Here is a 16879-nt window from a genome sequence, read left to right as displayed (position 1 = left end):
CTACCCTTAGGCCTGATGGGAAATAAGACAAGGGGAGGAAATGACTTTTCACGCCCCAGTGAGGTCTGGAACCACAGTAGAGGGTCCACATGACAGGAGCTGTGGCCGTACGTTGTAGAATGCAGCCACTGCCAAACCTCAGCTGGCAGGGACAGGAGAGGGGAGTCTGAACTCACTCTCCTCCCAGCCCCATCTCTTACGGGTTACTTGCTGGAAGCCAGAAAGCAAGGATGTGGGGCTGGTGCCTCCCATACAGACAGGTCAGGCTTCTGGAGCACAAAGCAGAGGTAGAAACAAGGAGAGTGCATTTGTGGACGAAGGGGAACCAGTGAGCATACAAGGCATTGTTGTCGTCTGATTAGGGGTGACAGTGGCTGGGACAAAGGTCAGGGGGTGGGGTGGACAGAAGTGGGTAGAGGGAATTCCCTGGCGGTCCAGCAGTTCGGACTCTGCACTTTCCCTGTTAGAGGTGCGAAATTTGATCCATGGTTAGGAAACTAAGATCCCGCAACCTGCACAGCACAGCCAAAGAAAAAAGAAATGGGAAAAAAAAAAAAAAAGAAATGGGTAGATTCAGGGATCTTTGGAAGGATTCCATGGCTGATCAGATGTAGGCAGTGAGCAAGAGGAAGGCATTAAGGACACGATATTCAGGTTTCTGCCCTGGGCAGCTGGGTTGATAATGGTGCCATTTTCTGAAATGAAGACAAGCAGAAGAGCAGGTCAGAGAAGGGCAATGGTGAGTTTTGTTCTGAACTTGCCTGTATTTTGGGGCACTTTGGAGTGCCTATTGGACATGGAAGTGGAAATGTTCAGGTGCAGTAGGTTCCATAGGTGTGGGGTTCTGGAGAGGGGTCTGGGCTGCCTGCAGGCCAGGGGACCCTGGAAGGTTGGGGGCCTTGGTGCCAGCTTCGCAGCATCTGTTCTGCTTCCTGCTAGAGATGGGAGAGCGAAGTCGCCACCAGCTGGAGAGGAAGGAAGAGGAAGAGTGAAGGAGAAGTGCTGACCCCTTATCATGAAGGGAACCCACATCCTGAACTTCATATCCCTCATCTCCTCCCATGGGTGGTTTACTGGAGAGAAGTAAAAGCTGAGGGGCGAGGCCTGAGCACAGGCCACGAAAGAAAGAGCTTCAGGACCCTTGTGTATGTCATTTCATGAGCTGCCAGGCAGTTGTGGGCGGTGGGGAGGAAGAGGAGTCACCCCATCGACCCCTGGCACTTCCTGGAAGCTGGGGATGGAGGAAGTTGCGAGCCACTGGACCTGGGGTCCTGAAGCTGTGAGAGCACCCCATCCGGGACAACCCCGTGAGAGAGGTTTCCAACAAGAGCAGCTGAATCGCTGTGGATGACATGCGGCCAATGAGAACTCCCGCACGGAATGGTAGTCAGTAAAGCTATCAGCAGCAACAACCCCTCATCTTAAGAAATTTCTTGGGAGTGTTTGAGAATTCCCTGGTGGTCCCGTGATTCGGGCTCAGCACTTTCACTGAACCCAGGTCCACGCTTTCACTGCCATGGACCTGGGTTCAGTCCTTGTTCAGAGAACTAAGACCCCACAAGCTATGCAGTCCAGCCAAACAAACAAAACCAAAACAAAAAAACTTTCTTAAGAAAGTTTTTAAAAGCCAGGTAGTATGCAGAGCGCTTCCTTTTATCGCATGCTATTCAGGTGGCCAAGACAATGGAATCTTTTTAAGATACAGATTCAATAACATTCATTGTGCCATATGAGGAGCCTGTTTTTACCCCCCCGTTTGACAAGAAATTCAGAGCTAAGAAAGGTACAAAACTTGGCTGGGCGTCCAGTTCCAAGGTTCATCCTCAGTCCACCTCCAGGCCCAGCGCATTAGCCTCCCTTCCAGGCCATCTTCCTCCTCCCTCTGGGCCAGATTCTCCCCTTCCTCCTCCTCCTCCTCCTGAGATCTCCCCACCCTTTAGTCCCTCCTCTCCCTCTATGTCTGTATGGAAACAAAAGTCAAGATTGGTTTTGGTGGACTGCACTTTACCATCCTTGAGAATTATTTTAAATGTTGATCTCATGTATTGTTTCCATTAAGGAAAAAACAATAAAAGCAAATCATTTCACTTTAATATGTCGCTCTATTTCCCCCTGGTAATTCCGTTGACCCTCATCCTAATCAACAAGCATATTGGGTTACTATTGCTCCCGCCTCCTGGGGTCAGGAGCAAGTTTATTTTTCCAGTGATATTAGCTCGGCTCAAGAGTCACCAGGGAATAACTTGAGGGGTTTGGATTGTAAGTGTTTCAGGAAGCTGCTTATACACATGCCGCCGCCGTCCCTCAACCCAGGGCTCTCTGTACCCACCCGTTTTGTTGCTTAGACAATTGCAGTGGCTCTTGGGCAGTGCTGCCTCCCAGGACTCCTCCCCAGTCTGTGCTAGGGTCACCTTCCCAGAACACAGATCTCATCACATCCCTTCTTTGATTAAAGACTTCTGTTCCGTTCCCATGACCTACTAGATGAAGTCCAAGTAGCATGTCATGTGACGCCCTCCAAACCCTGGCCTCAGTTGACCTTACAACCTTAATCCTGCCCACCCCTCACCTCTCCCCTGACCCAGGCCCCACAAGCCATATCTTTTTAGGATGCTGGCTTTCCCATTGCCTCACCTTTGCTTGGGCCTTTTTCTCCGATCAGGGGTGCCTTACTTCTCCTCCATTCCGCCCCCACCCCCGCCCCAAATCTGATCAATTTGTGCAAGCATTTCCTCTGCAAAGCCTTTCACAATCCTGGAGTCTCAGAATTAGTTGCTCCCTTGACACTGTGTTCCTTCCTCTAGTAGATTTCCTCGGAGTCCAGCGCTTGTACTAGGCTTCATGTTCCACTCTCTAGTTAGAGGGTAAGCTTACTGAGGGTCTCCGCCTGATCATCTCCAGCCCGCAGTCACCCCTGGCACTGAACGTAGTACCTGGGACCAGGCTGGTGCTGAGATGTTGCTGACTTAAAATCCAAGACCTCTGAATCCCATCTTTCTGATTCCTGGCTGGTCCCTCCTCTCTCAAAGCCACTTTGCCTCTCCTTTAGCCTACAAGTGACTTGGTTCTTGCCCTGATGACACTTCTTCCAGGAAGTCCTCCAGGTTTGGCATCTACCTTAATGTACTCATCACCTTGAATTGTAAAAGCTTCCATCTCTCCCACCAGTCTGAGGATGCCTTGAGGGGAGTGTTGTGAGTCTAGCCAAGGGCAGGTACCTAGGGGTAGTTCATAATTATAGAGCACTTTTAGCACCAAGTGTTCGCTTTTGTTTGTTTTTTTTCTGGCTGTGCTGGGTCTTTGTTTGGGCACACAGGCTTTCTCTAACTGCAGTAAAAAGGCTTATCATTGCAGTGTCCAGGCTTCTTTAGTTGTGGCATGCGGGCTCTAGAGCACTAACTCAGTAGTTGTGGTGCACGGGCTTAGTTGCTCTGCAGCTTGTGGGATCTTCCTGGACCAAGGATCGACCCCATGTCCCCTGCATTGGAAGGCAGATTCTTTACCACTGAACCACCAGGGAAATCCAGCCAAGTGTGTTTTGAATACTTTATGTATTTAAGTTCATTAATGTGTCAAAACATACATGAGCTAGGTAGCATTAGCCCCAATTTTAGGGAAGGGCAAACTTAAACTAGAGAGATTCTAAACTTCCCCAGAGTCACACAGCTAGGAAGCAGAGGAACAAAGGTTTTAACCCAGGCCATCTGACTCTCATGCTAACTTTTCCCAATGGCACAGTATTTATTGTATAATTGAGTGACCAGAAGTTGGATATAGCACTAAGGAGCCGGGTACACCCTGAGCTGTTGCTCATCTTCCCTCAGGAGACAGTCCCACACCAGTCCGGGAGAGTTGCCCAAATTCAAGGGCAAGATCTGTGCTAATAAAACATTCTTGGTGAATTGCATTTTAATAAAGACTCATTGTTCTTCTCTGTCCAGGGAGCCGCCCCATTTCCTGCTGCCCCATAGGGAGGTCCTGGGAATGGTTAACAGGGCTTTGCTGTTGAATAACCTCTGGGGTAGCTTCAGTAACAAAAGACCTCACAGCACCAGGCCAGCTGCCAGACCTCTCTGCTTGCTGGTGGGCACAATATATGGCTCAAAATCCTGAAATATGCACATAATTTTTGACCCAGTAACCCTACTTGGAGAAACTTACCCTAAAGACCTCTCTATACAATTCATCAAAGTCGTGTATATAAAGGAGTTCCTCATAACACTGTTTATGAGAATAAACACTGCGAGGAGGGAGGGGCGGGAAACCTAGGTCCATCAAAAAAGGAATTAGCTTAATAAAATATAGGCATCTTAAGTAGTGGAAAATTATGCAGCCATTAAAAGGCTATTAGGAATCTATGTTTATTGATGTGGTAGGTTGTCCATGAACTGCTGTTGAGTAAAAACACAGTTACTCTATAGTATAGGTAGAGTAAGGTGGTTTATTTCTGAGGGAAACACAGAAAGTGGTAACAGTATTTGTCTTTAGGGAGGGGAATGGAGTGGCTGGGGCCCAGAGAGGAAGACTTCCTTTTTAATTTTTAACGCATCTCATGTGCTCAGAATTAGTTGAATCATAATCCTAGATTCATGATACATTTGTATCATTGGTCTGTGCCTGCCCAGTTTTCAATTTGATTAATTGATTATATTTAAAACTTTTTTTATTTACTTATGGCTGTGCTGAATCTTCGTTGCTGTACTTGGGCTTTCTCTAGTTGTGGCCAGCAGGGGGGATACCCTTCATTGTGGAGCACAGGCTCTAGGTACATAGGCTTCAGTAGTTGTGGCACATGGGCTTAGTTGCTCCACAACGTGAAATCTTCCCCGACCAGAGCTTGAACCTATGTCTCTTGCATTGGCAGGCGGATTCTTAACGATTGGACCACTAGGGAGGCCCAATGATTAATTGATCATTTATTTTATTTTTTGATCATTTATTTTTAACTCTCCACCCAACACAGGCGATAGAAGGAAAGTACACATGGGCTCCTTCTCTATCGCAAGGTCTCTACATCCCCCAAAAGGTAACCCAATCTTCTGATGTTTGTACTTTTACTTGGCTTGCTTCCTTTGTATAGTTGATACATGTATACTTATGATCTGAATAATACATTGTGTGCTTGGAGTTGTTTCTAATCTTTATAAGAAGAATATCATGCTGTATGGAATCTTTTGGAGCTAGTTTTTCCACTCGACATCATGCTATGAAGATTCATTCATGCTGTTGTGTGTAGCTGCAGTCCATTTTTTCATTGCTCTGTATCCATCCATTATATGAATGTATTGCATTTTGAGGGGCTTCCCTGATAGCTCAGTTGGTAAAGAATCCTCCTGCAATGCAGGAGACCCAGGTTCAATTCCTGGGTCAGGAAGATCCGCTGGAGAAGGGATAGGTTACGCACTCCAGTATTCTTGGGCTTCCCTTGTGGCTCAGCTGGTAAAGAATCTGCCTGCAATGCAGGAGACCTGGGTTGGATCCCTGGGTTGGGAAGATCCCCTGGAGAAGGGAAAGGCTACCCCATCCAGTATTCTGGCCTAGAAAATTCCATGGACTGTATAGTCCACGGGATTGCAAAGAGTCGGACATGACTGAGTGACTTTTACCATTGCATTTTGAAAATCCATTATCCTGTCAATGGACGTCTGGAGTTTTCCAGATTTTTGCTATGATGAACAATACATCTATGAATATTCTTGTATGGGTATCCTGCTGCACAGATTGCTGCTGTTTTCTCTGGTTAAAGGCTGAGGAATGGGTGCTCTGTGATGTGGGGCTTGTGTGTGTTCAGTTTTAGTGGACTTGACATGGTTACATTTTCACCAGCACATCAAAGGGACGCAGTTAATACATGTTCTCTGATATCCCACATCTAGTTGGGTTTTCTAACTTCGGCAATAGAATGAAGGGCAGGCTTATTTCTCAATATTTACCCTTTCATTCCTTTCAAGCTTTGTATCAGGTGCATGTGTTATGTTCTCAGATAAATAAGTAAAATGCAATTTATATGTTTGTCTGAAGAGACAATGGTTGGATATAGCTCAAAATGTCAGCTGTGATTAACTCTAGGGTAACAGGTGATCTTTAATTTTTCTTATTTTTGCTTATCTTTACATTAATTTTTTTCTACTGTGGCTATTTACTACTTGTATAATTTTTGTAAGGAATAATGAAGATGTATGGTGCTCCACATCAGTCATTGAGTAAATACAAATTAAAACCACAATAAGCTATCACTACACAGCTAAAACTTAAGAGTGCCCATGCTGGTGTGCAGCAACTAGAACTCTGATGCACTGCTGATGGCATGAGAGCATGGCATAGTCACTTTGGAAAAAACAGTTTGGCAATTTCTTGGAAAGTTAAACATATGGTAACCATCTGATTCGGCTATTCTATTCATAAGTATTTACCCAAGAAAAATGAAAACATATGTCCACATAAAGGCATCTGAATATTCCCAGAAGTTTTATTCATAATAACCCATAACTGGAAATAGCCCAAATGCCCATTAACTAGTAAATGAATAAACAGTTTGTGGTAACCGTACAGTGGAATACTGCTAAGCAAAAATGTATATATGTACAACATAGATGACTCTCAAAAGTATTTCTGGAAAAGGCAAAACTATAGAGACAGAAAAGAGCTCAGTGACTGGATGGACTAGAGGTGGACAGAGAGATTGTCCCTAAAGGGCACGGGGAAATTTTTGGCATGATAGAAGCTGTCCTATATCTTGAGTTTGGGGGGTCGATACATGATTGTATATGTTTATCGAAATTCACGAAATTTCACACCAGAAGGAGTGGATTTTACTATATGTAAAGCATACTTCAGTGTTTAAAGATAGATTCCCTTCTACAAGGCTGGGTAACTGCCTTGTTGTGGCGAATGGGGCTTGTGTAACTCAAAAGCTATGAGCCACGCCTTGCAGGGCCACCCAAGACAGATGGGTCATGGTGAAGAGTTCTGACAAAATGTGGTCCGCTGGAGAAGGGGATGGCAAACCACTCCAGTTTTCTTGTCACGAGAACCCCATGAACAGTATGAAAAGGCAAAAGGGTATGACACCAGAAGTTGAGCCCCCCAGGTTAGAAGGTGTCTAATATGCTGCTGAGGTAGAGCAGAGGACAATTACTGATAGCTCCAGAAAGAATGAAGTGGCTGGGCCAAAGCAGAAGTGGCACTCAGTTGTGGGTGTGTCTGGTGGTAAAAGTAAAGTCTGATGCTGTCAAGAGCAATATTGTATAGGAACCTGGGATGTTAGGTCCGTGAATCAAGTAAATTGGATGTGGTCCAAGCAGTAGATGACAAGAGTGAACACTGACATCTTAGAAATCAGTGACCTAAAAACAGGGGAAAAGGTTTATGCAAAGAAAAAGAAGGCTTGAGATCTGTGGATTCTGAGCAGTGAGGAAAGGGGGTTTCCCTTGCTTTCCCTGGAATTGACAGTTTGTAGAACTTCCTTAAAGTCTGAGGCCTGATGCCTGAAGCTCTGTCTCTGACTTACTGGTGATCTTGGGCAAGTATCTTCCCCTCCTGAAAACTCTTTTTTCCCAGAGAGAGAGAGGAATGCTCTTATAACCTCCAAAAAATGCACAGATATCTCCTGAGGTCTGATTCTCTGAAGGCTACCCACAAAGTGTTATAGATGTTGTTTTCAAATAACAAAAATGTTTTTAAAAAGTTCTTCATGGAGCATGTAGAAGCATTTAGTGCTTTGCAGGCATCAATTCACTTAACCCTCACACCATTCCTAAGAGGAAAGAGTCATTTTTATCTCCATTGTATTAAAAAGGAAACCTAGGCACCTAGAGATTACATATAAATAACTTAACAGGATCAGCACAGGTCAGTATCCCTGGACTTGAACCCAGCCCTCTTCTGCCAGGGCCCAAGCTCTTATCCATCACACAAAATCAAATGATGGTTCTTAGGTGAGATTTATAACATCATCAGTGTCCAAGTCAGAAAAGACCGTATTTTTATCCAGTTCAGTTTTTCAACTGTGGGTCTCCAGAAGTTAGACTTCAAATCTATTCATTGGGTCGATTGAATTTTTTAAAAAATGAAAAAGGGTAAAATAGAGTAAAACAGAAGAAAATAGAATATATCAGAGTATATTGCACACAGGAAAGTAAGTGTTACCTTGTGAAAATTTCAATTTCAGTGTGTGTATGTCCCAGCACAATAATAATGGGGGCCCTGATTGGAAAAGTCTGAGTAACATTGGCTAATCTGATCTGTTTTACAGAACTTGAGACTGAGGCTCAGGAGGGGAAGCTGACCACCTAAGGTCACGCAGCCAGCCTAGATTCTGGTAGTCTTTGCTCCTATGGCACTAGTCATTCAATCATTCATTCATTCATTCATTCAGTAGTTATCTACCTTGGCCTGCTTTGATCAGGCTCCACACTGAATACCAGGAATATCGTGACAAACAAGCCAGACCAGGCCCTGTCTTCCAGGAGACTCGGTCTCCTAAAAGGAATAAAAAGCAGCTGATGTGGCACATAATAGCCACCCTTTATATATATATATATATATATATATATATATTGCTTATTCTGTGCAATATTGCTTATTCAGACACTGGTCTGAACAGGTGCTAGCTCACTTGGTTCCTAGACAACCCTACCTACATGTGAGGTTCTACTGTCAGCACCAGCAAACCCATTTAATATGTGGGGAAACTGAGGCACAGGGTCAATAACTTGCACATAACTAACTTTTAAGTGGCAGAGCTCAGATCTGAGCCCAAACAGCCTGTCTCCAGAGTCTGTCTTCTTAAGTACTACCCAGTTCTGCTTTTGGGGGGGTTCTGCAGTGTAAACCACAGCCCAGCAACAAGTCTCACCAGGGACAGAGTGGAGGAAGGAGAGGCTTACAAGGGGGGAGACCTTACTGCAAACACAGTCTCAGCATCTATCTTTGTGCTCTTGGCTTTTTAAATTTTATTTTTAAACTTTTTAAAAATTTTCGGTCACATCATGACTAAGTTCTGTCTACTAAGAGGAACGTCTGCAGGGAACCCAGCCTCCAACCCCAGCCCCAGCAGGCACAGGCCAAAACTTGGAATTAAGAAGAAGGGAAGTGGTTTTTGGGGGCTCCAAGCTGGACTGGAGCTCTCTGGCCAGCTCTAGAAAGGTGGAGCTCTACAGAGGGACAGGGTTCCTGACCCAGGGAGCAGGCACCAGGCAGACCATGCCCCCTACCTTTTTGAGTTCCTTAGTCGGAGAAGACCACCCTCTTCCAGGTAAGCAGCCTCCTCCTAATGCTGAAGGATCAGGCTGTAGCTTAAATGTTAGTTTCTATGTGCCTAGTACCTATTCACTCTTCTCTAGGTGACAACACCATCATTTTTCTTTAGGGGACCACACCTCCCCTGCTCTTCTTAGTCCATGTGGTCCTAGAAGGTGATTCATCTTGCATCATGCCAGGGCTGGACGCATGACCTGGGCTTAGCCAATCAGAACCACCTAGCTATCCCTCTGGCCACAGGCTTGGTTCATGTCTTCACATAAGCCAAGTCAGGGCATAAAAGTGAAACCTGAGACTTTTGCTGTACCTATTGGAAAAGTATGGTACTTAGTGGCTAGGATTACTAAACTGGTGGGTTAGTAGCCTGTTTCTGCCTTGATAGAAGAATTTAAGAAGAAAATCAACATAGAGGAAAGCAAAGACTGGGCAAGACAGATCTATGATGACATAATTTGACCACTTGGAGCTATCCATGCCTGAAGTCCACCCATCATGTGCTTTTTAGTATGTGAGCCCTCAAATTTTCTTTTTCTACTCAGGCACATATGTTTCTGGAGTTTCTTTAGTCTGCTTTGCAGACTCTAAAGCTCCATACAAAAGGGCAGCCTCTGATACACGTGGTATTCAATGGAAAAGGGGACCCAGAAGTGAGCAGTTCTATTTATGCTATATCCAACCTGCGGCATGTCATCTGATAGGTGTTTTAACCTTCCTGAGCCTTGGTTCATGTCTTTGGAAAAATGGGTTCCTTGGTGTTGCCTGGGGGATTTGCAGACTGGATCTGGTGACTCCCCTGATCCTAATTAAAATCCTTCGATGGCTCACTATTGCTCCCGAGATGCAGTCCAAGCCACTGAGCATGACAAACACGGCCCCTACCCCAAACCCTACAACACACACTCTCCTTACCTGCCTGCTGGGTCTAATCTCCACCTCTTTCTCCTCCAGCAAAACTGCTGCTGCTGCTAAGTCGCTTCAGTCGTGCCCGACTCTCTGCGACCCTATAGACAGCAGCCTACCAGGCTCCTCCATCCATGGGAGTTTCCAGGCAAGAGCACTGGAGTGGGTTGCCATTGCCTTCTCCGCCAGCAAAACTGAATCACCTGAAAATGCTGAGCACTCCTCTCCTGCCTTTTGCCCAGGTTCTGCCAGGCACACTCTGGCTAATTCAACTTAAATGTCACTCCCCCAGCAGAGCTTTCCCTGAGCCCCTGTGCCTTCTCATCATGGGCCTTGTTAATCTTGAATCATTATCACCAGAGCTATCCTCCAACCAGGATCACCGATATGGCTATTCTAATGGCTAAAATACAGTATTGAAATTTTTCTGCATCAGTTGATAATCAGCTGCTTCCCTGAGTCCCTCAAGTGGCCCCGAAACCCCAGCCCCTCCCACGCCCCCACGCCTCCCCACCACCCAGCAACTGAAAGGGTAAAGCCTGGCATAGCAGGAGGACTGAGAACCTTATGTCGGTGTGTTGATGTGTTGGCTGGTATTCATTTTTGATTGGCCCGGTTCTACCAGTTGTTAAATATTAATGTCATCCTTGCTTATTGCCTTGGATCATAAATACCTGGTTCCCTTGTCTTATTTCACCAGACTGAAAGCTCTCTGAGGACGGGAGGCACCCCCCTCACCAGCAAAGCACTAGGCACATGCTGAGTGCTTACTGAATAAAAGGATGGATGAATGAGTAAATCAATGACTGTCCTCTAAAATGTTGGAGAGTCTTTCTAGAAAATTACGGACCCCCATCCTCAGTCTGAACTCTGGAGTTTTCTCCTAGACTTCTGGTGAAAACCTTGCTCTTTGCCCAGGTTTTATTGCTCTGTTGGTCTCCACTCCTGCAGGAAGCTGTCTCTCCAACTGCCACAGTCTGGCTTCTGTCTGGTCAGCTTTACCTTCCCTTCCTGCAAAACTTGTACTCTCGCTGAGAATTGCTGGGCCCAGGACAACCAAGATGCACCCTTTTCATGAACTCACGAGTAGGTAAGCACATGTGTGTATACTATACACACACATATACAGTGCTCACTGACTCAGTCTCAAAAAGCTCAAAATCATAGTTTTTAGAGGCAGAAGAAAACTAAAGGATCCTTCCAGCCAAGCCAACTGAGTCATTTTACAGATAAGAAACCAAGACTTGGGGAAGGAAAGAGATTTTGCTTCAAGTCACAAGATCAATTCCCTACACTGTACTCTAGCTGCCTCCTGGAGTTTGGTATTAGGTTGGCCAAAAAAGTTTGTTCAGGCTTTTCTATAATATCTCACAGAAAAACCCGAATGAACTTTTGGGTTAGGATTAGGGTTGTTGTTCAATTGCCAAGTCGTGATGGACTATTCTCCACCCCATGGACTGCAGCACGCCAGACTTCCCTGTCCCTCACCATCTCCCAGAGTTTGCCCAAGTTCATGTCCATTGAATCGGTGATGCCATCCAACCACCACATCGTCTGTCTCCCCCTTCTTCTTCTGCCCTCAGTCTTTCCCAGCATCAGGGTCTTTTCCAATGAGTCACCTGTTTGCATCAGGTGGCCAAAGTATTGGAGCTTCAGCTTCAACATCAGTCCTTCCAAAGAGTATTCCGGGTTGATTTCCTTTAAGATCGACTGGTTAAGGTTAGGCCAGGCGGAATGTGGCACAGAGTGATTTTTCTGGCTGCTGGTCCTGGAGAGGGTTGGCCTTGTCCACCTGGATGCGAGACTAGAAAGAGCTCTCTCTCCACTCATCATGTGAACAGGTCACTGGCTCCAAGAGGAGGGATGGGGCCTTCTGTGCTTGAAGGTGGGAGGCAGGAGCCACAGGTCTGTGGAGCCTTATTTTGAGGTTCTATATTCTCTAGCTCTTCTGTAGCACCTTATCTTTTTATTTTATTTTATTTTTTTATTGTAGCACCTTATCTTGAGAGACCAGCTACAGAGGTGTTTGTGCCAAGAGGGGGCACCCAGCCAGCTATGGAACCCCGAGGCCATGGGCTCCCCCTCTCTCAGTGAACCAAGTGATCCTGCTGTTCATGTACTCAAGGACTCAGGGATTCTACCCAGTGAAAACCTAGCCCTTGAGCTTCATGAATGTGGAAATAATAATAGTTAATGTTTACTTAGGACTTCCTGCCTTCCACGTTTACCTAGGTTATTTCACCCAATTCTCACAGCCATCCAACAAAGTAGATGCTGTTATTAATAGTATTCCCATTTATGCAGATGAGGAAATTGAGGTCCAAAAGTGTTTTAAGTGACTCATTCAAAGGTTTAGAGTCAGCAGGGGGAAGAGAAAGATTCAGACCCAGGCAGGTAGGCACTAACTGTGCTGGGAACCATTTTGCTTTACTGGTCTTGGAGCCAGAGCACCTGCCTCAGGCCTGCTTCTGCCATGACCTCACTGTTCATCTTCTGAGCATCAGTTGCCTCCTCTGAAAAATGGGGAGAATACCTTTTGCTTTGTGGGCAAGTTGGAAGACCATATGGTTCGATCCAGGACCCAGCTCTCATTATTACCCCTACCCCACCCCTTATGTACTGGAAGCTCCAGCCTGGCTGAAAAACCAGTAAAAGTGAAACTGTTAGTTGCTCAGTCATGTGTGTCTCTTTGTGACTCCAAGGACTGTAGCCTGCCAGGATCCTCTGTCCATGGAATTCTCCAGGCAAGAATACTAGAGTGGGTTGCCATGCCCTTCTCCAGATTCCCAACCCAGGGATTGAACCCAGTCTCCTGCATTGCAGGCAGATTCTTGACTGACTGAGCCACCAGGGAAGCCAAAAAAAAACTGTTTGCCACCCCGGGGTCTGGAATGTCAGGTCAACTCGACAGACCATTTCTTGCTAAATTAAGCAAGGTTTGCCTCTCATTTCAAATGGCACCTGGAAATAAAAGGCTGTCCTGATCTCAGCAGTACAGCATGGAGATGAAAAGGCTTTGAACTCATCAGATTCCAGCCCTGTCAGTAAACATGTCACCTTGGGCAGACCTCTTTACCCTTTGAGCCTCTGCTTCTGAATGTATAAATGGGTGTAGTGAGAGCCCCCAAAGTGCTATATGTTGACTGATACTACTTAGAGTATCATGAGTTCTGATGAATGGTAGCTGTCACTTTTCTTACACACTATATTATAATTACTGGCATTTAGCACGATACTGGTACCTAGTTAGCATTCAAATAACATTTAATAAATAAGTGGATGAATGTTTACCTGTCTGCATCTCTCACCTTATGAGTTTCTTAAGGGCAGGAATCATATTTTGTTTATTTCTGTGTCCTCATTGTTGAGCAGAGTACCTGGCACATGGGATTGCTTAATAAATGTTTGTTGTTTTCCCTAATGATATAATAGATGTGGGCAGCCATCATCCATGGTGCTAAAACCACAAGGTGAAAGGCTGATGAAGAATGTGATAATAGAAGGATCAGCTGACCCCAGCTGAATCTTGGTATCCTAAAAGTGAGTCAGCCAATTTCTTGCTTCCTGATATGATGCTATAGGGAGGACTCCATACCAGTTATGAAATATTTTTGCCTGATATGATGCTATAGGGAGGACTCTATGCCAGTTATGAAATATTGTTGCCTAAAAAAAATTGAATCTGACTCAAATCAAAGCTCTAGATCCGAGTACCAGTTTGCATGACATATGGGAGAGAGGGACCTGGTAAGTGACATCATGAGGATGCATTCAGCCAAATATAAAAATGCAAGACCTCTAACAGGACAAATGACCTGGTATCTTAAAAAATAAATGCCACCTAAAAACAAACAAACTCTGTAAATCTGGAATTACATCAAAACAGAAACCAGCAAACAAACAAAAAAGAATCTGTTCATTTTCTTGATTGTGTTTATGGTTTCAGAGTATTTGTGTATGCCAAACCGTCAAATTGTCTAACGAAATACATGCAGTCAATTATACTTCAAAAAAGCTGGACAAAAAAAGGTTGGGGAGACTTTTACAAAGATAAAGAGATGCAAGGGACATACAGCCCAATGTAAAGTGTGACTCTTGCTTGAATTCTGATACAAAAATATTGTAGGGACTTCTCTAGTGGTCCAGTGACTAAGACTCCATGCTCCCAATGCAGAGCACCTGGAGTCTGATCTCGGGTCAGGGAACTAGATCCCACATGCCGCAATTAAGAGTTTGCTTGGGGCTTCCCTGGTGGCTCAAAAAATTGATGCTTTTGAACTGCGGTGTTGGAGAAGACTCTTGAGAGTCCCTTGGACTAAAAGGAGATCCAACCAGTCCATCCTAAAGGAAATCAGTCCTGAATATTCATTGGAAGGACTGATGCTAAAGCTGAATACTCCAATACTCTGGCCATCTGATGTGAAGAGCTGACTCATTTGAAAAGACCCTGGTGCTGGGAAAGATTGAAGGTGGAATGAGAAGGGGACGACAGAGAATGAGATGGTTGGATGGCATCACTGACTCAGTGGACATGAGTTTGAGTAAACTCCAGGAGTTGGTGATGGACAGGGAGGCCTGGTGTGCTGCAGTCCATGGTGTTGCAAAGAGTTGGACATGACTGACTGATTGAACTGAACTCCCTGGTGGCTCAGTGCTGAAGAATTCACCTGCAAGGCAGGAGATGTTGGTTTGATCCCTGGGTTGGAAAGATCACCTGGAGAAGGAAATGGCAACCTATTCAAGTATTCTTGCCTGGGAAATGCTATGGACAGAGGAGCCTGGCGTGCTATACGCCACAGGGTCACAAAAGAGTTGGACACGACTTAACAACTAAACAACAATGCCACAAATAAAGGTCTTGAGTGTCACAACTAAGACCTGGAATAGCCAAATAAGTAAATAAATATATTTTTTAAGTTGTTAAAAAAAACCATTTTTTAGCCTTTGGACAATATTGAGGAATTATTGGGAATTTTATCAGGCATTATGACTTAATTGGATGATGGTCATGTTCTCAGAGATGAAGACTGAAATATTTACAGGAGAAATTATGTTATCTGGGATTTGCTTTAAAATAGTCTGCAAAAATAAAAATGCAGGGGTACATACGTATTGGAATGCCCAAAATGTCTGGAACACTAACACCACCAATTGCTGGTGAGGATGTGGTGCAGTGGGAACTCTCATTCACTGCCAGTGGGAATACAAAATGATGCAGCCACTTTGGAAGCCAGTTTGGCCATTTTTTTTTTCAAAACTGAACAAATATTTACCATATAACCAGCAGCCCTTCTTCTTGGTATTTACCTAAAGGAGTTGAAAACTTACATCCACACAGAAAACTGCACATAGATGTCTGTAGCAGCTTTATTCATAATTGTCAAAATTTGGAAGCAAGCAAGATCCCCTTCAGTAAGTGAATGGATAAGAAAATTGTGGTACATCGTGACAATGGAATGTTATTCAGTACTGAAAAAAGAAATTAGCTATCAAGCCAGGAAAAGCCATGGAACAACCTTGAATACATATCACTCAGTAAAAGAAGCCAGTCTGAAGGTCTGTATACCTTGTGATTCCCACTGCATGACATTCTGGAAAAGGCAAAACTTTGGAGACCATAAAAAGATCAGTAGTTGACAGGAGTTGGGAGGAGGGAGAGATGAGCAGGCAGGCAGGGCACAGTGGATTTTTAGGGCAGTTCATCAGCTGGTAAAGAATCCACCTGCAATGCAGGAGACCTGGGTTCAATCCTTGAGTTGGGAAGATTCCCAGGAGAAGGGAAAGGCTACCCACTCCAGTATTCTGGCCTGGAGAATTCCATGGACTATACAGTCCATGGGGTCACAAAGAGTTGGACATGACTGAGTGACTTTCACACACACACATCAGTTTTAATAAATGCACTGTTACAGTAGGGGTTGTTGATGGGGAGGCTATGCATGTGGGGAGGAGGTATTTGGGAAATCTCTGTATCTTCTACTCAAATTTGCTATGAACCTAAAACTACTTTTTAAAAAATAGTCTTAATTTTTTTTCAATTTTAAATGTATTTCTTTTTTTTAATTGAAGAATAATTGCTTTACAGAACTGCCTTAGTTTCTGCCAAGCATCATCATGAATCAGCCATAGGTATACATATGTCCCATCCCTCTTGAACCTCCCTCCCACCTTCCTCCCCATCCCACCCTTCTTGGTTGTCACAGAGCCCCCGTTTGAGTTCCCTGAGTCATACAGCAAATTCCCATAAGAAATAGTCTTTTAATTTTCTTTTTAAACTCAAGGATGAAATTATGAAACAAGATTTGATACAGTGTTCACATGTTACAAAATTATACAAATTGCAAAAAAATAACTTTTGGAGCTGGATGATGGATACGTGGTGTTTTATTATACTATATGCTGATGTGCATTATACTATTTTCCTTGTGTTTGAAATAAAAATGTTTTTTTGTAGACTGAGCTGGAAGGGGTGGCACCCTTATCAGTTACAACATTTTAACAGGAGACTGAAGTGGGATACCCAGGCTTTTCCCCTGCGTGCCAGCAGGCGGCCCAGCAGAGGTGTCCGGAGACCCAGGAGCAGCTGGTATGGAGCCTCCTCTCCCCACTCAATGGGGAGCCTTATCCAGCTGCAGTCCCCAGCAATTCCATCTTCCCTGGGGTTCCTCCCCAGTGGGCTGGGGGTTGGGCTCCTCTTGGCAGAGGCCAGGGGAGAGGT

The 16879-nt window shown here is 44.8% G+C and overlaps 1 protein-coding gene across 1 annotated transcript in view; it reads left to right on the top strand.

Moving 5' to 3' along the window:
* The window catches only part of CDH1 (cadherin 1), a 105144-nt gene that overhangs the window by 7563 nt on the left and 80702 nt on the right, over window positions 1-16879 (top strand). The window contains exon 2 of the mRNA XM_081512815.1: window positions 11113-11251. The gene's annotated coding sequence lies outside the window, so the exon portion shown is untranslated. The remainder of the gene's footprint in view (window positions 1-11112; window positions 11252-16879) is intronic.

The sequence above is a fragment of the Giraffa tippelskirchi genome, chromosome 7 (assembly GCF_054371585.1).
Source record: "Giraffa tippelskirchi isolate mGirTip1 chromosome 7, T2T-mGirTip1v1.2.pri, whole genome shotgun sequence".
NCBI classification, from domain to species: domain Eukaryota; kingdom Metazoa; phylum Chordata; class Mammalia; order Artiodactyla; family Giraffidae; genus Giraffa; species Giraffa tippelskirchi.
This window is presented reverse-complemented; position numbering and strand designations above follow the sequence as displayed.